Consider the following 23,271-nt stretch of genomic DNA (forward strand, 5'->3'; position numbering starts at 1 on the left):
ACCTGAGCAGAAACCAAGAATCTGACGCTTAACAAACTGAGCCACCCAGGTGCCCCAATAGCTCGGTCTTTTAAGACACAACCTGAGTTCCAGGAGTCCTCCTGTTTTGTGAGCATCTATGCTTTCCAAGAGGAAAGATCTGAATTAGTTACTATCCAGTATGAAGCACAACCTGGGGTCAAAGTTCTTGACAAGCAACACCTTTATTTTCTACCTGAGCATGAAAACTCATCCTTGGCCTAGTCCGTCAAAACCAGAGAATGACATAGCTTCACTGATTAATCATCATACACACTGTACAATGGCAATTTTAGGCAGAAAGAAGGGGAGAATGCTATTTGCCCCAGCAAAAGGATGTTGGCATGGGCAGCATACAAATCTTCATGAAAATATCTCTAGTACAAAAGTCCCACTGGAAAATTTACAAATGTAACTACAAAGTCTAGGAATTGACTGTAATCAGTTCACATGGGTTCTGTCTTCCTGCACAGTGGCCTAAAACTCTAAGAGGTAAGCTGGGGCAATCACAGGGCTCAGATCATTTGTTTGCCTTCTCTTAGGGACCACTGCTTCCTGCGGCCTGATGTCCAATGTCTGAATACCATTGTTTCACATATTTTGTCTTTCTTTTTTAAAGGATAGTCAAGAAGATAAATGTGGTCCTTGTTACTCCATGCTGTCTAAAAGCAGAGCTCAGCCCTGTGTATTTGATCAATATGTTTTGAAAAATATAAAATCCCAAAAGTATGGGGGGGGGGGGAGGTGGGGAAAGGAGGCCTGAGTGGATGTTGAAATTCCCAAAGGAGGTTAAATTTTAGATAAATTTGTCTTAGACAAATTGGTTCAAGACAAAACAATCTGTTCCATTTAAGCTATTATTTTTCTAGCTGAAAATGATGGTAGCATCCCAAGAAGTGGTCAAGGGCTAACTGGAACTTCAGTCACACCATGAAAAATAGCAGCCCACCTCCATGGTCAACCGAATGCTTCATTTTTCCAGGTCCTTCTCAGACAGGGCCCAAGAAAGATGGATTGTAGGTGTCAGTTTAATGGCAAGCCTCTTCGAATCTTTTTTTACCAAACATGTAGATTAGACCACAGGACAGAAAGGAGAAAGGAGAGGGTACTAATAACCCGAAGAAATTCACTGAAGTGACAGAATTCCATACAAGTAAAAGCTTCCGTAAACTCTGTCATTGACCTCAGAGACACAAATCTAGACAAAGTCTACCTCGACAGAAGAGCCTACAGAAACTCTACTGACATTCAGTTTCTAGAGGCAAAATACTAGTAATCTTCAACCTGCTAGAGGGTAAAAAGAAGTGTCCACAGGTCACAGAGCCATCGTTTCATTTCTTCCCACGGGACAAACTGTTCTGCACAGGAGCCATAGCCTTCACTATGATCCCGTGCTCCCAGTCACTATCAGACCCTGTGCTACATGCTGGAGATACAATTACAACCGAGACATTCCTCACATATTTTTTGTTTCTCCTCAACCCCACGGGGAGAATGAGCCTGCCAAGCCTGCCTGATAAAACTAATTCCTAGAGCTTATTGAGAAGAAATTAAGTCCTATGAAATTCAGGTAATTTTTTTTTTTTTGAGTCTTGCTTGAAAGAATAAAAGGCTACTGAAAGTCTAAGTATTACCCTGCAACTGCCCGCCCCAACCAGTTTCAACCAGTCAACTTGGAAATGTTCAGTACCTATTACTGGACAGCTGCCCATCCCCTGTACTTATTCCTGGTGACCAGTGGTGAGGGTACTTCCTCAAAGGCGGTTTGCTGAGCTTTCTCATCTAATGCCTTCCTTATCCAAATCCTTTTTGCCCTACTCTTAAGGAAACTTCACATCTTTGTGTCACTGTATCTCTTGCCCTAAATAGAAAACTGTCATATTTGGGCCACCTGGGTGGCTCAATTGGTTAAGCATCTGACTCTTGATTTTGGCTCAGGTCATAATCTCATGGTTCATAGATTCAAGCCCCATGTTGGGCTCTGCACGGACAGCACAGAGCCTGCTTGGGATTCTCTCTCTCCCTCTCTCTCTCCCCCTCCCCCACTGTGCTCACTCTCTCTCCCTCTCAAAATAAATAAGTAAACTTTAAAAAAAGAAAATCGTCACATTTATTTTAGCTTTAGTTTTTTATTTGTATTAGAATTACAACTTTATTGTTTTCAATTATTTTATATAGCAAATATCACTTCACTTACATTTTGGGTTAAATGAGCTCAGTAGGTTACTCCTGTGCCCTGAGTCGATGGTAAAACCTATCCTAAGTTTCCAAACCATAATTCACAAATGAACAGAAGCCAAGTTGAGGATGTACTGTGATGTTCTGTTTCTATATATACAACCTTCCTTATATATTTCGTATGTGTTTGCCCTGTGTGTCTCAAGAATATGTGGAAGGATGCAATACGGTCAGGTCAAGAAGGGAACACACAGGCATGCCTGAAAGAATGAATGCTTTCTAAAGGAACCTTGTACACTTAAATTCTAAAACTTTGAGCAAAATAATTCAGAGAGCCTCCAAATGAATGGCCTCCTTCAATGAAACAAATTATAAATTGCCTAAGGTTATAGAAGTGAAATGCTCTAGAAAAAAGATCTTCAGGTGAGAGGAATTACAATTTAAATAAGCCCTGAGTTTCTCACCTCAGGTTATTTTCCCTTTTGAGCTGTGCTGTTTCACAGTGTAGTCACTAGACACCTGTGGCTGTTTAAGTTAAATAAAATACAAAATTTAGTTCCTCAGGCAAGCTAGTCACATTTCAAATGCTTAATAGCCAGTGGTTAGCTGCTACCATATCACACAGAACAGATAAGGCATGTTTCCATTGTCAGGGAAAGTTCTGTTGGACAGCACTGCTCTAGAATTCTTATTGGATTACCAACTTCCATGAGTTCACCAAGTGTCTAGAAGGGACAAAAATACTTTTACTTAGCAGAGACAAGAAAATGATATCAAGAGAATGTCATTCAATAATAAAGGAAAAGTGAAAAATTATTCTAGACAGTAACAAAGGACTGAAAATAGTCACATTCAGAGTAGAGGTTTCTGATATTCCAAGTAAAAAAAACAAAAACAAAAACAAAAAAACTTCACAGATCTTGACTTCCATTCCTACCCTGAAGATTGAGTCCCATTTTCCTGGGCCCCTCAAAGCTAATTTATAGCAAAACTTTTCTTCTTACTCCTACATAACCACAGGTTAATTTCTTACAGCCTCTGCATTTTTCCTGAAATATCACAGACAACTGACAAAAAAGCCTTACAAGTCAGTTTTAAGTTTATCTACCTGTAGTGCATGACCTAATCCTCAGTTTTATTTGAGGATCCACTGAGGTTATTAAAGCTCTAACCTAGTGATCCTTAATCTTATTTCAGCCTTAACACAAACAAGGAAAAGCACGCCCTTCTAGTAAGAAAGAATCATCACAAAGATGACTCTCAACCCAGGGGGATGGGACCACCAAACCTTTATAAAGAAAGTTGCTGTATATTTCCAGAAATCCACCCGAGTAATTCTGATATGCTTGTCTGAGAGGGGAAGTACCCAACTTCATTAAGAATGACTATTACAGGGGCACCTGGGTGGCTCATTCGGTTAAGCGTCCGACTCTTGGTTGCAGCTGAGGTCATGATCTCACGGTTTGTACCCATGTTGGGCTCTGCACTGACAGCACGGAGCCTGCTTGGGATTCTCTCTCTCCCCCCACCCGCCCCTCCTTTGCTCATGCTCTCTCTCTCTCTCTCTAAAAATGAATAAATAAACTTAAAAAAAAAAAGAATGACTATTGCAAAGTTTCTCGTAACAGAACTCTGGCAAGTTCTGATCCTTCGCACCATTCCTAGATTATCAGTTTTTCCCTACAATACTGTGTAAGCATATTCATATAAAAGTCCTATACTTGCTTACAAGAAATTAGTCTTATACATTAATAGCTCCATGTATAATAACAAAATCACCATAGAATAAGTAATTTTCTTTTAAAGTAAAAATCATTTCAATACTCACATACGGATAAATAAGAAGATGTCTTTCACATATCTCTGGTCTTTCTGAATCCCTTCCTGCAATGATTTTGCAACGACCCGCAATTTTATACTACACTGAATGCCAGGCATAAGTCAATGGATGGCAAGGGGCCAAATGAGGTAAAGAAAAACCACAAAGACTAGAAGACACACTAGTGGTAGATGAGTGTATCTCGGTAAGCCCGAGGAGAATCATGTGAAATTGTTCCTGCTACATTGAGCCAGCTGTAATAAGAACATTCCCTTATCAAACAGCACATGTGTTGGCACCATTATGAAGAAAGTGATGGTATACTCTACTGTAAATGAATAACATTAACAAAGTGTTAACTGACTGAATATCATTAACAGTGTTCACTGTGTTTTATACATGTCACTGAAGGAACACACATGACATATTCATGTCCTTTGAAGTTTACTACTGACAAGGTGGTAGTAAATCTTTATATCACCTTTTTTCCCGTATATTAATTAACAGGAATTAACGAGGACACCATGCCAAAGAATTGAATATGGGCCAAAGCTAAAAAAAAAAAAAGTCCTTTTCAAAGCTTCTGTCGAGACATTTATGTAGCTAAAGGTGACAATAGGAATTCCCAAATTTCTCTGTCTAGAAGATCAAGGAAACAGAGCTCTAGCCCCATGTCTAGCCACCACCTGCAGACAGAAGATGGGCACTGAGATTCTTCTGTGTGAGAATATGACGCACTGTCTCCAAAGTGGAGATAACGGGTAGGGGAATCTATACTGAGTATGCTGTGTTTAGAAAATGTGTCTCTTCATCTCTTCATTATTGTGGAGTTAGGCTGAATTGTTTCAAGAATTAGTGTTTGCCTTTAGGAGATGTGTATGATTGATTTCATTTACCTAACATTCCAGGAGTAACAAAATTGTGATGGAGAGTAGATCGAAGGTTGCCAAGGATTAGGTTCGGGGGAGAGTGCGACTGCAAAGTGGGAGCACAAGGGAGTTTCTCTGGGGCAATGGAAGTTTGGTATCCCAATTGTGTATACACACAAGATTTTGTAGAACCGTATATAAAAAACTGCATATAAGAACTAGTGAAATACAAATAAGGTTTGCAGTTTTGCAAATAGTTTATACCAATGTTCTAGTTTTGATAATTATGCTCTGGTTTTGTAAGTTATGGTCACTGAGAGAAGATGGGTGAAAGATATACGGGAACTCTATTTTTGCGACTTCTACGTGAGGCTGAAATTACTTCCAAAACAATTTTTCTTAGGAAGGTTTAAAAAAAAAAAAAACCTAAACCAAGAGTATATAAATATGTATATAGGAATTTCTTGCAAATTTTCTGTCAGTTTTAAGTTATATGAAAATTTACAAGTTAACAAAAAGGGTGTTGGGTCGCTTATATAATCTCCAGAGAACCAGGCGCTGGGGCCACGCAGCCAGGCTTTCTGCCCAAATAAACGCCAAAGAACTGGTCTAAGACATCGCTGCTCCTGTCACCAAACACAGCACTGCATCTCCCTGGAGCCACAGACAGCAGACACATACTCTTGCTGCAAGCACAGTGGCATGGTTGTCTCCAGCAGTTGCCTCCACAGATCCCAGAAGAGCTTCTGAAGGGTGCTGACTTCGTCGCAGAAGTAGTTTCGGACTCAGTCTGTCTATCCGATGGATGGCGCCCAGGCCATGTGATAAAGCCCTAGCTGCAAAGGGTCACGAGAATGTCTGGTACACTTTCAGAGTAAAAAGCAAGCTCTGCCTCAAAAGGTGGGGTGATTTCTCCAACATTGCAATGAGGGTCCAAGACTGGGTCATCAAAAAGAATGACAAAGACCTACTACAAATAATAAATGGAAGCACGGCTTTTCCACATCATTCTCCTGCTAAGGCCGGGTGAGCCATAGTCTTAACGCTACTGAGAAGTTAATTCAGGGTAACTAATGATGCCAGAAGCATAGGGTACATACACCAGCAGGCAAGGCTCTCTCAATAACTCAGGGTTGAATGCGGGACTAATCTCTTTTCTTTACCAAAACAACTTGAGAAGACTGTTGATTCTTAAGGGGAAGGGAGCTAACACTTGGGTGTTTTTTGGGTTTATAAATGTGTGTCAGACAGGCTGAAGACAAAATTTATTTTCTCACCCTCAAGGTAACACAAACAAAATTTTCAGATCTCTAGCACAGAGTCAGACTTACCTCAATATTTTTTTTTTCCTTTTTGCCGCTTGGATAATTGGTAGCAAGTATACTCATGAAATGATAAGAAATGAGATGGCCAGAAATGAAGATGTGAGGGAGAAAAGGAAAAAGAAAAGTTTAAGAGGCTAAGACGTAAAGGGGTAAGAAATAATACTGATAATGGTAGAACGGAGGCAAAATCATTGAAGGGATAGGGTCTGTTTTACAAGTACAAATGGCCCATATGAAAACTATTCAGACTTAATAACACAGAAATGAAAAAACAGGAGTCTAAGTCCCACTGAGTTTCATGAGAATCATGTACACTTTCAGTCACCATTGATCCCTAATACACGTATGACCTCACTTAGTGCAAACCGTCTAATACTGGCGTATTCAACAATGACTACGTTGTCATTGATCTTTCCAGGATAAATAACTTGAAGAGCCACTGTTCTTAATTATTTCATGCAAATAAGTGAACTTCACCAAAATGATGATTAGCCACCATTGGCATGCATTGTCAAATAATTAATATTGTGCCACAACTTGTCTCCTCTTTCTGAGACCAAAGGTAGTACCCCATTATGAAACTGCGGGGACTTTTGACATTCAGAGAAAATATGTTTCCATCCTGAGAACATAATTAAATAATATACAAATCAACTTTCAAATTCATTTAATGTAATAGTGATATCTACATATATTTTGTCTTTTGTTTTGAAATCTCTCAAGAATATTTGCCATAGGCATTTGTTTCTTTGATTTAAAAAAAATAAGTTCTGTTATTGCTAGTGGATCATAAAGTGAAAAAAACCATTACTTAAATTACAGAACTATCAGGCAACACATAAATTTTAGGATATGCAAGATACTTTGATTACTATTTTTTAAATTTTTTTCAATTTTTATTTATTTTTTTTAAGTTCATTCATTTCTAGAGAGACAGAGATAGAGTCACATAACCTTGTGATTATTTAACTTTTGGAAAAAATTATGTTTTCCAATTGTCATAAATATCAAGTTTCTGTGCAGCCTGAGTACAAAATCGAGAGATTTTTAACAAGAAGCTTGACGTGTTACTGAGGGAAGGCTCATGGCTAAATAGAGGCCAGGTGGCCAGCCCACAAAAGCAGTTGGAATTAAATTTTGTGGTCCACCACACTCTGCAAGGCATTGTGGGGTCTCCCAACTGACCACTGGAAGCAAAGCCATGGTCCACGGTGTTGGATGATGGGATTAAGGAACTAATTCAGTGAGTGAGCTGCCTTCCCTGGAGGGGAGGCAGGTCCTTAAAATCCAAACTTCCAAGCCTAGAAGCAAGAACTAACTTGAGTCTAATGCAGAAGGTGAAAGGACATGGCAACGGAATGCTCTAAAAAACCTCTAGAGTTTCTCAGGTATTCTTAGAGATATGTCTAGAAATATTCAGCCACCAGTTTGGAGTCCTGGTGACCAAGCTCCCCAGCAAGGACTAGGACATTAGCCAATAGAGTTCAGGTTCAAGGTTAAACCCCTGTTCCAGTGATAAACTGGTACTGGGAACCGATAATGGTAATTAGGTCCGAATATCAGCAGCCCAGAGACATGAATGCAGTGCAAGAAAGCAGAACTGAGTAAGAAATGATTTGGATCTCAGATGGGCACACATAAGGCTTATCCAAAACATGCCAGGTATAAAATTCTAGATATTAATATGCCAACAGGCCTGGTTCTTATTGATTCATGAACTGACTGATTTTCATGGCTAGTAAAAAAGGCAGGCATTTGTGACCTAGTATTCTAGTCATTCACATTACAAGAGCATTTAACAAATATTTTAAAATATGAAAAAAGAAAATAAATATCTCATAATTCTACAATACAAAGATGAGACAAGTACTATTAAACTTTATTTTTTAGTATGTTTAATGTTCTACATGCACACATACACATATACCATTATTTCAAAATAAGAGTCTCTATTATACACTCTGTGAAATGATCACATTATTGTAATTGCTTAGTTGTTTGTCTTCTCTGTCAAACAGGCAGAGGCAGTATCTTACTTGCCGTCATTGTCTTTCTATCCAGCGTAACACCTAGCACAGGAAGCCAGACATTATATGATAATGCATACTTCTGTGGTTTTTTAAATAAATATGCCAAACTGACCTTGTGACAGGTGTACCACAAGCAATTATGAGAGGTTCATTTACCTTCATTCTTAACAAAACTGCATCTTTTCACTTTTTAAGAATCTTTGCCATTTTGATGGGATGAATTTGCCTCTCAATTTTCTATACTGGCATTTCTAAGCTATGGAGCTTGAATAATTTTCATATGGGTCATCAGTATTTGCTAAATAAACACTACCCTTTCAATGATTTTGCCTCAATTCTGCCACCACTAATATTCATTGCCTCTTGAAAACTGAGTTAACAGTTTTATTTGTCCCTTGTTCAGCCTCCCCTAAAACTAATGAGACTTTCCAGGAAGTACCATTGAAAAGGAATCCTTCCTGCCCCTGGATGTTAAAGCAACATCTTGGAGAGGAAAATCATAGGTACCGGTGACAAACAGATTTGAATTCGAATGCTGGCTTCTCTACGGATTCATTTGAGTGACCTTAAACAAGACAATCAACCCCTATGAACTTCAGGTTCCTCATTTAGGAGAAATAATGCCAATGTGTCTTGCATAGTTGCTACAAAGACCAAATGATATAAAAATATGTAAAAGCACTATATAAATATAGGTTATGTTACTCTGGCTACTACTTTCCTTGAGGATAAATATTACATCCATCGTCTGTTTTGAGACAAATTGGCAAAGACAGCTTTCTTGTCAAGGCTAAAAATAAAACACAACAGAGACTTGGTGTTGCCCAGGAGAGTGTATATGGCTATTGAAGTTTGCACTTTCTAAGGAAGCTAATAAAACTAAATAAGAACTTATTCCACTGACACCTTAATGTCATTCTCTGTAGTAACCCAATTTGCTCTACTTGTCTCTCTACAGAAGTGGAAATTTGTGCTGCAAAGAGAGGCACAAGCAGCTTCCTCTCAGGGGTTATTTGAACGGCGCGGGCGTAGGCGCGGGGGGTGGGGGGGGGGCAGCACTGACTGACATGAAGGTGCCTAGAGCTGAGAGAACAACTGGGAAGGAATCCTAAATGAGCTAGGACAATTGCCAGCCTGGCTTTCCTGTTTAATAATTTTAGACAGCAAACAAAGAAACTTAAAAAAGGCTCTTGGATCCAGTCTTCTTCTATAGGCTTTACACAGTCTAGACAAGAGCTGCTAACAATCATTCTTACCCTTGGCTTCCTTACCATTTGGGGAAGTCTCAATTGTCTCAAACAGTGGTGCATAGTTCCTCCAAATGGTTAAATGCAGGTTATGTTTATTTCACATTCACTTTAAAATACTTAAATATATTCCTTACAATAATTTTGGAGGAAATAAGAGTATTCTGAAATCACGTTGTGGTACATATTCCTCCTTAAACGAGATGGGGGAAATCACTCCAAATAAAGTCTATAATAGAATGGGGAGGAACCACCTAGCTCCCTGTTTCCAAATTATGGTCCTCAGATTCTTAGAATCTTATCAACTATTTTATATGTTTCAAAAAGGAGAGTGGAGATTTTATATTTACATGCCATTACACTTCTCCCAAAGATCTTAGCAGAACCTTTCTGTCCATATCATATCAGTTACTCCACTTTGACCAAAGACAATCAACCCCTCTGTTTGGCAGGCATAGTTAGTTATTGCAAAAATGAATAGTTATGATTTTATAAACAAAAAGGTTGGTAAACAAATGACTTAAAATGAGTTCTTGCTGGCTAACGTGTTGGGGAAAACAATCTAGATCACTGACCTAATGTTACAGATGAGACTCAATATTACACATTGGGTTGGTGCAGCCCACGATTGGCACTTAGATATACTGGCTCCTAATCCAACGCTTGTCGCTCCAATCCAAAATCAGTATTTGCATGGAGTTGGAAGGGGCTTACCTAAATAATAGCAATAATTAAAGAAGACCCTGGGTCTTTATTTATACATTCAATAGCCAGTTCCTGGCCTTACTGTGTGCATGCTGTGGCCATGCTTGCCTTCGTTGGGGGATACAAAGGTGAGTGAGACAAATTCCTTGCCCTTAAAGAATTTAAAGCCCAAAGGAAATAATGTATTTGCATAAATAAGGAGTGCAAAGAATAAAATGGTAGTGTCTGTCAAAAAGATAAAGATGCTGCACTATCAAGGTTAAAGAAAATATGCGAATTAGACCATCTGGGTTTCGGGTCAAAAAATGTGTTAACATATTAAAAGGCATGTTCCATTCAAAATGCCCAGCTATACCAAATATTGGTCCCTGTTCACCCTTGAATGCAAATCCTTCTCTTTCTATCCTTTTAATTCCTGACATAAAAATCTTGTGTATCCTTAAAGTTCAGTTTCAAATATCAGCTGCTCTATGTGTTTTTCGTAATCATCTTGGTTATGAGCAACCTCTACAAACTCATGGAGCACTGAGCATTCCCACCTCATACACGGCACATTATTATCTAAAGTCTACTATTGCAGTTATTCATTTATAGGTATTTTGGTCCTGCCCACCTTTCTGACTTCATATCTTAGAACTTTATCATATTCTCTCTACATTGAGCCCAAAATAACTAAACACTTTGAATTTCACAAGTATCTTATTTCCCATTTTCTTGCCTTTGTTCCTAATGTTCTTTCTTTCTAGAATGCCTTTCCTCCCCTTCACTTTCTCAGTATCATTTCCTCCAGCAAACCCTTCCTAAGATCCTACACAATTCCCCAATTTCCCTACCATGTCAGATGGGGTCTGACAGGAGGCAGAGCTGGCTGGTTGGTTGCACAAGGGCCAGGAACCCAGAGACAGATTTCCTCTTACCATTGCCACCATGAGTGAAAGGGAGGACAGGAGGTCATGCACCACAGGTAAATTCTGGAGTCAAAATGGAAATAAGTAGATAACGGGATGATCATTATAGAGGAGCAGCTCGGCAGAAAGGAGAAACCAAGAAACAGAGCTGAAGTGGGTGGTATAGAAAACTAGTAAGCCCAAGAGGAGGAATAGCAAAGTGAGCAAATGGTAAGTACCATCAGGTAAGAGCTTAAAGAACCCCTAGAAATGGTTTTCCAGTTTTCAGAATGAACAGTGTGCTTAAGTAGGAGAACTAAATGGTATGTGCCCTTTTTATATCCTTCTTCCAAGTTCTAGATGAGGATAACATAATCCTATAGCAATCTTTGGAATTCTAGAGTTTCTCCCAGAGATTCTTGGATCACAACTCTTTTATCAGCATTGGCTAACTTTTGTGGCATGACAGATACCAGCAGGGAAAATAGCTGGAAGAAAGCTGTTGCTGCTGTGACCAAGGAAGTATGGGGTTGCCCAGGGGTGTCCATGCAGTAAGTGGGAATAAGCAAAGTTTGTAGTTTTGAAGTAGGTGAGCAATGGAGTTTTGGTGACAAATGGAGGTTCTTCACAAAAATGACTTCAGGTCATCAAATTAGAAGGATTAGATTTCTATGATGCACAGTGGAAATGACATCAGCATTTCTTATTGAAAAATCTAGAAAATCAAGTAAAATCCTTCTTTTTAAGTAGCTCAGCTCAAGCAAGGTAAATATCTTTCCAGTATCAGAAAACCAAGACATTATATTCAGACTAAGTATCCTTCGATGCTATGCAAAACCAAAGGTTAAAGACAAGGCAGGAAGATATTTAAATTCCAATCTGTAATTCATAATTAATTTGTAGAGAAAAGTGGCATTATTAGAAATGCTTCTAAAAATTTATCTGCTTAAAGAAGGTGGCTACATGGTATAAATGAGAGTGAACAGGAAATTATTCCAGGTTCAAATGCTTCCCAAGGCTGCCTCAGCCATTTTCAAGTTGTATTGGTTTTCTGTCAAATAAAACTAATGTGTGTTCATAAAAAGAATGACCTGCTTACTTGGTTACTGTTGTTAAATTCAACAGCATTAATAAAAGAGCTTGTGTGTGTAGACTAAAACTCTGCTATTTCAATCAGCTAAGTTCAATCTACTCATTAATTCCCTCAACATCTGTTGAGAATTCACCATGAGCCATGTCCTTACATCCAGCATGCATAAATTCAGACGAATAGTTGTTACATTTGTCTTAAGCTTTGTTGAGTGGGATTCAATGGAAGGTTGACAAACAGACTCAACTTAGGTGGGACACAATTCAAGAATTAATTCATTCAACAATACATTCACCAAATATGTACTGAGAACCTACCATGGGCCAGGCATTGTATTAACTAACAGGGATACATCAGTGGATACAATAGGCCTGATCCCTACTTCATCTGAATGTGGTGGTGTGAGGGTGGGGGGAGTGAGACAGAAATAAAGTAAAAAGAAAACCAAATGAATAAATGCAAACTGTGATAAGTGAGATAAAACCAAAAAAACTCACACAGGTGTCTGTGAAATCATAAGAGGGGCAACTAGCCTAGAGGGAGTGGTCAAGAAAATTTGCCCTGCAGAAGTACCCCTTCAACTGAGTCCTGAGAATGAAACAGAACCTGAGGGAGAGATCTGGATATGGCGAAAATGAATACTTCTGGCAGGTAGAAATATGGCCAGTCACTGGCAGAGAAAGCAGTCTTGAGATTTATCATGAACAGAGAGAGGGACAGAGATCAGAAGTTTAGGGCTTGGTTATCAGACAGGAATCCAGCTACCGAAACTCTAAGCCAGGACAGAAGGCCAATTCTGGTTACAGATTGTGAGCTTTTGCTTGATCAGAAACTTGAAATAATGAAAAGGCTCTGGTCTTCCTCTAAAGACAGCTTCCCAGGATAGGCCTTCCTTGACATTAAAGAGACCAATTCTATTAACAGTTTGATGCCCTCTATCTGAAATCCTGTCCTCAACCACCCAGAGGTTCTGAGAGCCCAAGTTGGCCAGGAGCATTACATCCCCTCTGCAGATGTGAAGCACACCTGGAGAATTCAAGTCCTTTGCAGGCTGGGAAAAGCTGGTCTTCCAGTAGCATGGTCCCTTTTCCACTGGTCTTTCATTGGAGCCCACCATTAACTTTCTCCTTTTCCCTCTAGGATCTTGGGCAGAGGTTCTGACAATAGGGCACTCAGTACAGTCTTGTCAGACTAAAGAAAAAGAAAGCTCTGCAGGCTGACATTGCAAAACTCTAAAGCAGCACAAATAGGACAAGCCCACAAAATGGCATATCAAGTACCTGCATATTTCAATAAGGGTTATTTTAAAGCACTCTGCACAAACAAATGGGTGACACTGGATGTGTTTATATCAGAAGAAGGAGAAATTTACTGTATTTAAATATGCAACTTTTGGCTTAACTAAGCACCGGAGCACATTCTCTCATGCTATATTTAGGCAGTGGGTTTCCATGTTTAAGGAATTATGAATTATTGAAAAGTACTTTGCAAAAATTTGGCAGCAATCCCTGAGCCACAGTCTGAATCAGATTTTGAAAGTTCTAATATTTCTTCAGTGTAAGTGAAAGAGTGCTCAAGAGATCAGGACACTAAATGAAGATTTTGTAATTAAATAATCAAGCCTCGTGAAATATGGAAGGAATATCAGATTAGAAGTGAAAAGACATGTATTCTTTTTCCAACTTTATCACATCGAAGACATAAAACCTTGGGTAGCAATTAATCCACTGAATCTCATTTTTCTCCTTTATAAAGTGGAGAAAACAATGTCTACTCTTCCCAGACTGTTGGCCAGGATAATTATAAGAAATGAATGTGAGAGAGGGAGAGAGAAAAAGATAGAGAGAATACATAGAAGCTGTAATGCATCAAAAATGTAGAGGATGATAACAGGGGTGCTATGAAGAGAGTATCAAAGACATAGTTCCTTTAATTTAATATTTTTAACTTCAGAGACAGTAACCCCGTCACACTGCTCTTCAGCTGATTTCAGGTGTACCCTCTGGGCATGGCAGTGCCTAAAGCAAATTACTTCTCTTGTAAACTCTTTCTTGAGTTCCACAAAAGTCTGTTTTTCTGGTAATCTCTCTGTTCCTTTCTTGACCCGTGTAAATCCATCTTTAATTCCAGAGTTTGACTTGAAATGTTTTCTGCTGGACCTGAGAATTCTACCTTCACTTCCAACTTCCTGGTGCAGGGACTTTCTGTCACTCTAGGTATCTGGACAAGTTCTGGGAAGCAGGTAGTTCCTTCCCAACATAACAACTTTCTCCCAGTTCTACAACCAAGGAAGTCTGCGCTTGTCTCTTGGCCTCGGTGTTTCCCAAGTTAGAGGTCAGACCTACTCCACTCTTCCTCTCAGCCATCTGGGGAGTGAAGTGGGGTGTCACATGTAAGGTCCATGGGTGGCTGCCTGCAAGTCTCCTTCACCAGTTGAGAGACATGCTGTATAGCCTTAATTTTCTTTAGAGAGACCTTCTCCTCCAAAAAATCTTCCCTCATCATTTTGTAGTCCCAAACTAAGTCAAAGGGATTCAGCTGTTGAAGAACTGGGACTTGAAATCTCCATTGTTAAACATAGCATGTATGTATTTGTTTTCCATTCCCTTTGTATCTGATTTTATGTCACTGCTGTCTCATTCCAATATCCTATATCAGATGAAAAAGACCATCCAAGATTTATCTCTGCATTAGATATACCATCATGGCACTATGACATTTAGATTTATATTCTTGTTCCATATTCATGATTGTTTTCCATATGAGCACTCAAATAGTGCTATCAATGGTCATTGTCAACCTGATTTTAAAGACAAGAAACTGTGATTGGCTGAAGATCACACATCTCACATCGGTCACAGAGGTAACTGTGTCCTTGATTATGTCTCACTGTTCATGTCCTAAATATAAAAATATCTGATCAGTTTAAAAGACACTAGATAGGACCGAATTCCAAGACTATAATTTTGAAGAAAATGGTTGTTTTTTCATTAAATTCCCTTTTCCCTCTCTCCCCAACACTCCTCACATATGCATGCACTGATTTCATCAATTCCACTTTTAAAATCAGTCAAATCTGGTCCAGAAACAAAACAATGAATTGAACCTGAATCAAATCAAGCCTCTACATCTAACTTCCAAATTACAAGAAATACAGGGAACTGAAGACATGTTACAGGAACTTACTGAGATGCAATCAACAAAACCAGTGTGGGATTCACAGGACAAAAGACCTGGTTTTTTCAACAAGGATAACAAAAAGCAAGGATAAAAACAGACAGATTGAGATGAACCTACAGAGTGAAAGAGATTTGAAGAAGTATGTCAAACGATTCCAAGATACGATTGCAAGATAAAGTCAAACGATTGCAAGACTTTATTTACAGCCTGATTCAAGCAAATAGACTGTAAAAAAAAAAGTGAGACAATTAGAAAAATTTGAACACTGCTTGATATTTGGTAACATTAAGAAAATATTAATATCTGAAGGGTGATCATTTTTCTTGTGATTATATTTTTAAAAGCAGCCTTATCCTTTAAAGATTTCTACTGATATATTGATGGGTATAATTACACAATGTTTGCTATTTGCTTCCTAATTATACGGCAATAGGGTGGAAATGGTAGGGTTAGAGAAAAAATGGCCATGATCTGATCATTGTGGAAGCTGGATGCTTATACAAGAGTGTTTATTATACTATTGCTCATATTTTTAGACATTTGAAATTTTCCACGTCAAAATGTTTTTGAAAGCCAGCGTAATAATTTACTAACCAGAGGACTAAATAAACATTCAGCATTTCAGCTGTCTGTGATGATGTAACGTAGACCTGGGTTGAACACGATATTTGATTTATTCTTTCCCTTATTTACCAAGAGCATAAAAACAGAAACACCCACAGGTGTAATGCTAATGGAAGCCTTGCAGGATCTACACGCCACAGAAGGTAGTTGCTTTGTGCTACACTACAAAGTGAGTGGAGAAGAGGCATACCACTGTCCTTTGATTTGAACAAGGGAGGTTACTTTCTTCTCTGTAAGAGGGACAAAGAAAAACGCAGCATAAAGATCCACCCTTGCTTTGAAGTATGATGGCTTTGCTCTTGCTCTTCTGATCCCTGTGAGGAAGGGTGAGGGATCCTCCACACTAAGGGAAGATAAACTATTCCTAGAATTTATTAGAATGCCGTCTAAACAATTGAAATAGGAAGGGATATGAAGGGAACCTCCACAGTTTCTGTAATACTTTGTGTCTTTTAAAAAGCCTGGTAGGTCATGAAGGGAAAGAAATGAAGAGTATCAACATTCCCTTCCTTCTCCTTGTCTCCAACCAGCTCTTAGCGGCTACCACTTGTCTAAGTCCAACCACACAACATTAAGCATTTGGGCTTTTTTTTTTTTTTTTTTTTTTTTAGTTACTCTGGGTCCAAGAATTACTGCATGCCTCTGGTTGAGGTAGAAGACTGAGATTTTAGAGGAGGGTTCCTCTGAAACTCTGTGCAATTTTTGGTTGGTATATGGTGTATTGTTGGTATATAATCTATTACTTCTTATGTTTGGGAATCTACTACTTTGATACACAGTAATCCAGTTTTTAAAAATTGTGGTGACATATACATCATTTACCAGTTCAACCATTTTTGAGTATACAATTTAGTGGCATTAAATGCATTAACATTTTTGTGTAACCATCACCCAGTCATCTGTTTTTATCCTAGGCACTAATGGGACGTTTCTAAGAGGAAACTGTAACGAGGTAGGAATAAAAAGGAAGTTATAATGTATTTGACACAATAAATCTTCCCCTTGTCAGTATATGTTTTTAAAAACATCTATCGCTAACATATTTCCATCTATAAAATGTTATATGTCCACTAAAATTGTCCGGAAACAAATGGTCTGGAATTTACAAAAATTATGACAGACCTGATACCTGAAGCTTGTTTGCAAGTGAATGTCTTTCTATAAGGCTACCTTTCAAACATGGCCCATATGTGTTTTGTCTACTAATATAAAAGGATGAATCTATTTTTATACAATAATAAAAAATAGCTAAGAAGAAAAAAGTCTCATAGGATAAAACTTTAGTATTGGTATTGTTACATTTTCTCCATTTTCCTTTTATGTTTTAATACTTTATTATAAAACAACATGTAGGGCTTCCTGAATTTGGTTTTACATGTAGCTTGAGAAGTAGAACCAATAAATAGCATTGGTATAATTTTGCACTTGGAAGCCAGGGACAGACTTTGACATGTATTGTGATTGACAATACCATGGAGAAGCTTCTTTCTCTCTCCTCTTACACTACCCATAGCACTGGATAGGCCCAAAAAAACACCAAAGATGTAATCAGATGAGTAAGTGTCATATCTTAAAATGCAAACACTTGTGGAGAGTTAAGATATTTACTGCCACTCAGCTCTGTATAAGGAGATGTATTCTTTCTATGGCCAAGCTCATTCATTCCAAACATGAGGGCCATTGACTCTTTGGGGGCCACAAAAGTCAATTATCCATAAATCTGTGTCTACACCAAGCCTTGAATGTAGAGTGAATAAATAGTATGTCTCAAAAACATATGTGCTACCCTATTTCAAATATATATAGATAGATAACATTGAGATGGACAAAATGTGAATTTGTTTAAAACCCAATGGAATCCAAAATGTCTTTGGTCATCATATATTTTTTTTATCTTTTTTTTTTAATGTTTATTTATTTTTTTGAGAGAGAGGGACAGAATGCAAGTGAGGGAGGAGCAGAGAGGGAGACACAGAATCCGAAGCAGGATCCAGGCCCCAATCTGTCAGCACAGAGCCCAATGTGGGGCTCAAACTCACGAACCACAAGATCATGACTTGAGCCAAAGTTGGACGCTCAACCAACTGAGCCACTAAGACACCCCAGTCATCATATATTTTCTTAATTGATGAATTAAGAAAAGTATAAAACCCTTCATGAAGGATGTCAAAATTTGGAAATTCCTTCTAATCATCTGGGAAGGTTGCACCTCACTCCTTTTACTGGTTGCATAATGTTCCATGATACGGATATACTGCATTTTAATCAGCCACTTCCATATCGGTAAGCTTTCTCTTTGGCCATTTGACCAAAGTTCCCTTGGCCAGTGCAAACAATGGTACAATAAACATCCCCCAGTACATGACCTTACAAATGGGCGATTTTTTTTTCCTTGAGGTAGATTCTCAGGAGTGGAATTTCTGAGTTAAAGGGGAAGTGCATTTTAGGTTTTAATAGATGTTGCCCTGTTGCCTTTTAGAAAGATAGTGAAGCTCGAAAGTCCCACACACAGTGTGTATAAGAGAACCCTTTTCCCCACATCTACCAGCAGTGGGTTTTATAACTCTTTTTAATGTTGTCAATCCAATAGATATAAAGTCATATTTCATCTTTATTTTCATTTGAATTTCTTTTACTGAACATGAATTCGAGCATCTTTTCATTATATTTGTTGACCACTGGGATTTTGTTTTCTTGTGATTTTTTTTTTTAAATTCTAATCTTCTCTGCATTTTTCTATTGAACTGTTTGTCTTTTTCTTGTCACTCTATAAGAAGTCTCCACGTTACACAATTGTCCCGTGTCTGACGTTGCTCACTCCTACCTCTCAACTCACTCTCTGTCATATTAATCTTTTCTTGTCTCCACAGTAATTACCACTGTTTGAAATTATTTTGTTAGCTGTTTGTTTCTTGTCTGTCTCTCTCAACATAAATCTCATGAAAACAGAAAATGTCTCCTTTGCTCTTCTGTATCCTTTGTCGATGACAGAGCATAACACAGGATAGGCCCTCAACAATATTTGTTGGCAAAACAAATAAATGAATGGTGGCCAAAGAGTTATTCATAGATTCATACAACATAATGCTTGATTCAAGGTACTATGGAATTGAGAGAAGAGTAAAATGAATTGTGAATTAGAAGATAGGTGGTGATTAGGTGGTAGAAATCTTACATGTTAGGTGAAGGAATTTTCACATTTTTTTACAGGAAATGTGGAGTCATCAAAAGCTTTTCAGCACGGGGGTGACACAATGAAATTTATGATATAGGAAGAACACTCTGGTGGCAATGCCATGAATTAATTATAAGGGGAAGAGAAGTTTTATTAGTAATGGTCCTTCTCACAGCTCTAAAATAACTTGTGCCAAACCAGTCCAAGTGTATTTTATGGACAGCATCTTTAATAGAACTAGCAGAGTCAGCACACATTTCCCAAATCAGATGACAGAACAGACACTCTAAATTTTATCCATTATCTTTTGCTGCCCCATTCTTTATGCTAAAGGATAAAAATCATATGAGTTGCATTAATTTCCTCAATAAAGTGGATGCTTAAATTGATTGAGAGTTATGTTCATTTTCTGCCAAATTATATCAGCCTCCTCTCATAATCCAAAATTTCTGAAAATGTTTCTGAGGAATTTTGTGTGCCAAGTACTGTGCTTGACCTATACTTAAAGTGTGTTTAAGACTAATTAGTTAGATTGATATTAGGAAATACCATCACCTGGTCTTAGCCTGTCACCTTCCCTAGCAAGGGTCAATGTATATGCATGGTAAAGTTTTACCTGTATTAAGCCAAGACAAGGGGAGATATTTGTCTTCTTCTTTTGTTAGTTTAATAAATCTCAGAGAATACTCTTTGGTGTGAATTTTCCAATCTGAACTGGATATTGATCAACTAAAGTGGTTATTTGGCACATCTCCCTTTGGACAGGTGGTAGTTTTATCTTCAAGCATCATTTGATTCTCCTTGCATGATTAAAGAATGGCTCCTCTGATGAGGTGAACCACACTTTATTGACAGACTATAATATAGTTAAAAGGACATGGCTTTGGCATCAGATATAACTAAATTCAAATCTCCACTGTGCTACTTACTAATTGAGTAATATTCATTCAGTAAATGTTTGGGAACTATTTTATACCGATTATTGGTCTAGACTCTAGAGCTTGAAAAACTCTGACTGTAAGGAGCCAGCAGTTTAGCAGAAGGGATAGACAAGGAAATCAACCTTGTATAATAGAGGAAGGAACTAGGAACAAAAAGATAATCAGAGAGGGCAGGTGAAAGAAAAGACACCCAGACCAAGGCAACATAAGGAACAAAAGTATAAATGCATGCTTAGGAATGATATGCTTGGTGACTCAAAACACTGAACTATGGCATATTAAATATAAAACTCTGTGAGAACAAACGACTTGTTTGTTTTCATCACTGTAATTCCTGGCACCCAGGGCAGAGCCTGATACATACTTGCAGCACAATAAATATTCAGTGAAAAAATAAATCCCCGTGGGGCACCTGCATGGCTCAGTCGGTTGAGCATCTGACTTTGGCTCAGATCATGATCTCATGGCTCCTGCGTTTGAGCCCCGTGTCAAGCTCTGTGCTGACAGCTCTGAGCCTGGAGCCTGCTTCAGATTCTGTGTCTCCCTCTCTCTCTCTGCCCCTCTCCTGCTCATGCTCTGTCTCTTTCTCAAAATAAATAAACATTAAATTAAAAAAAATTTTAACATATATGTATAATTTTTAAATATATATTTATATATACAAATTTTAAATATTATATATATATGGTATATATATATACCATATATATGGTAAAAGATGTGTTGGAAAGTGGTGAGAGATAAAGGTAGAGAAACAGGCACCAGGCAGATTATGGTTGGGGTTGTATTCCAAGATGAGAAATGTTAATTTTTATTCTATACCCAAGTATTTTCCAAACTTGGTTAAGAATTAGAGTCATCTGGACTAACAGACACATGAAAAAAAAAATGCTCAACATCACTCATCATCAGAGAAATACAAATTAAAACCACAATGAGATACCACCTTACACCTATCAGAATGGTTGATATTAACAACTCAGGCAACAACAGATGTTGGCGAGGATGCGGAGAAAGAGGATCTCTTTTGCACTGCTGTTGGGAATGCAAACTGGTGCAGCCACTCTGGAAAACAGTATGGAGGTTCCTCAAAAAATTAAAAATAGAATTACCCTATGACCCAGCAACTGCACTATTGGTATTTATCCAAGGGATACAGGTATGCTGTTTCAAAGGGGCACATGTACCCCAATGTTTATAGTAGCACTATCAACAATAGCCAAAGTATGGAAAGAGCCCAAATGTCCATCGATGGATGAATGGATAAAGAAGATGTGGTATATATATGCAATGGAGTATTACTCGGGAATCAAAAAGAATGAAATCTTGCCATTTGCCGCTACGTGGATGGAACTAGAGGGTATTATGCTAAGCGAAATTAGTCAGAGAAAGACAAATATCATATGACTTCACTCATATGAGGACTTTAAGACACAGAACAGATGAACACAAGAGAAGGGAAGCAAAAATAATATAAAAACAGGGAGGGGGACAAAACATAAGAGAGACTCTTAAATATGGAGACCAAACTGAGGGTTGCTGGAGGGGCTGTGGGGGGGGGGGGATGGGCTAAATGGGTAAAGGGCAATAAGGAAGAAATTTGTTGGGATGAGCACTGGGTGTTATACACAGGAGATGAATCACTGGAATATACTCCTGAAATAATTATTGTACTATATGCTAACTAACTTGGATGTAAATAAAAAAAAAAAAAGCATTAGTCATCTAAATTCTGGATCACCTGGTAAAAATACAGATTCCAGTCCTCTTCTCATAACCAAACCTAAGTCTCTAGAAAAGAGGTCAGGAAATCTGTATTGTAGTTAGTACTGATGTGATTCTACTGATTATGTGTTTGAGGACACTGAGTAAGGCAAAAGAGTATGAGGGTCTGATCCAAGACTACAGGATTAATAGAGGAAATGAGTAAACAAATATATCATATGCTGATTAGGTTGACTTGTCAAAACCCAGTGATCATTCGAGAACAGTAATGAGAGAGGCATCTAAGTTTCCAATTTGGGTCCCTGGATTAAGTTGTTGTCAAGAAATAGAGTAAAGAATGCCAGAAGAAAAACTGGTTTGGAAGAAAAGATAATAATTTTAGACAAGTTAAATTTGAAGTGCTTGTTGTAAAACTGGGGGTAAGGTCCATAAGGTATGAGATAAATGGAACTGGATCTTAGGAGAAAAATCTGAGCTTAAGTTATACAATGGGAGAGATCAGTTTTTAAAAGATGTAATGTCATCATCTGTTCAGATTGTCCCAATAATTCATGCTATGAAATCTTGCCATATGGCATGGCTCCAATGGTGTCCTGGCAAATGTATCAACTGGCTTTCAAGGGTGGGGGGTGGGGAAGCCCTAATTTGTAGCGTTTGTCAATTTTTCATGTTGTGAATACCCCCACCATGGAAGTTTTCAAGCTAGCAAGCACATCACTGAATATGAGATTGGGAAGGCATGTGCACAATTGGTTCTCATCAGTGAGTAGAAATGGATTTCAGCACACAATTGCATAGTCCCCTTTGCCCCCTCCCCCAGAAATGCACCCTAATGAGTCCTTACTCTAGTAAAAAAAAAAAAAAATTCCATCCTAGCAATAAACAGAATACAGTAAGAAGTCAAGCTCAGTACATTCAAGTAAAGTGATTTCTTCCCAAACATCCCATCTGTTCTTCACAACCTTTCCTAGGTTGCCACACTCTGCTCAGTGCCAGCTGGCACTCCCAAACAGCTGGGTAAAATCATTACTCATTGTCCAGATGTGTCATAATTCAGTCAGATCTGGCTCCTCTCTAACTCTATGGCACCTCCAACCTTCATCAGAGGAATTAGCTTAAGTGACCATTCTAGATCCACTGATTTAGGGCTCAAGTTCCAGGATTGTTGGATTCCAACGGCTAGCTACTGGTTAGGCTTACAACTCCTAGGTTCCCCTCACCTGCCTCACTCACTTTCCCATCACTATTTGGCTGAGAAAGTTCTACATCATTCATTTCCCTCCTACCAAGCCCTTTGGTAAAGAAGCCTTTGTAATCACTTCCTGAAGGTGGAGGGGGGTAGATTGAGATGAGACAAAAGTTTAATAACTGGCTCTGCTTGTAATTAGTTCATGCTTTATAAAGAGACTGCAATTCTCTCTGATGTTATCTGGCAGGCAGGCAGAATATGTCTGATGT

General features: G+C 38.4%; 1 long non-coding RNA gene across 2 annotated transcripts in view; it reads right to left on the reverse strand.

The window, feature by feature from the left end:
* Positions 1 to 23,271, reverse strand: part of LOC106966596 (uncharacterized) — a 235,219-nt gene that overhangs the window by 178,262 nt on the left and 33,686 nt on the right. The gene's annotated exons all lie outside the window — the stretch shown is intronic.

Source organism: Acinonyx jubatus, chromosome B1, assembly GCF_027475565.1.
Source record: "Acinonyx jubatus isolate Ajub_Pintada_27869175 chromosome B1, VMU_Ajub_asm_v1.0, whole genome shotgun sequence".
Lineage (NCBI taxonomy): Eukaryota > Metazoa > Chordata > Mammalia > Carnivora > Felidae > Acinonyx > Acinonyx jubatus.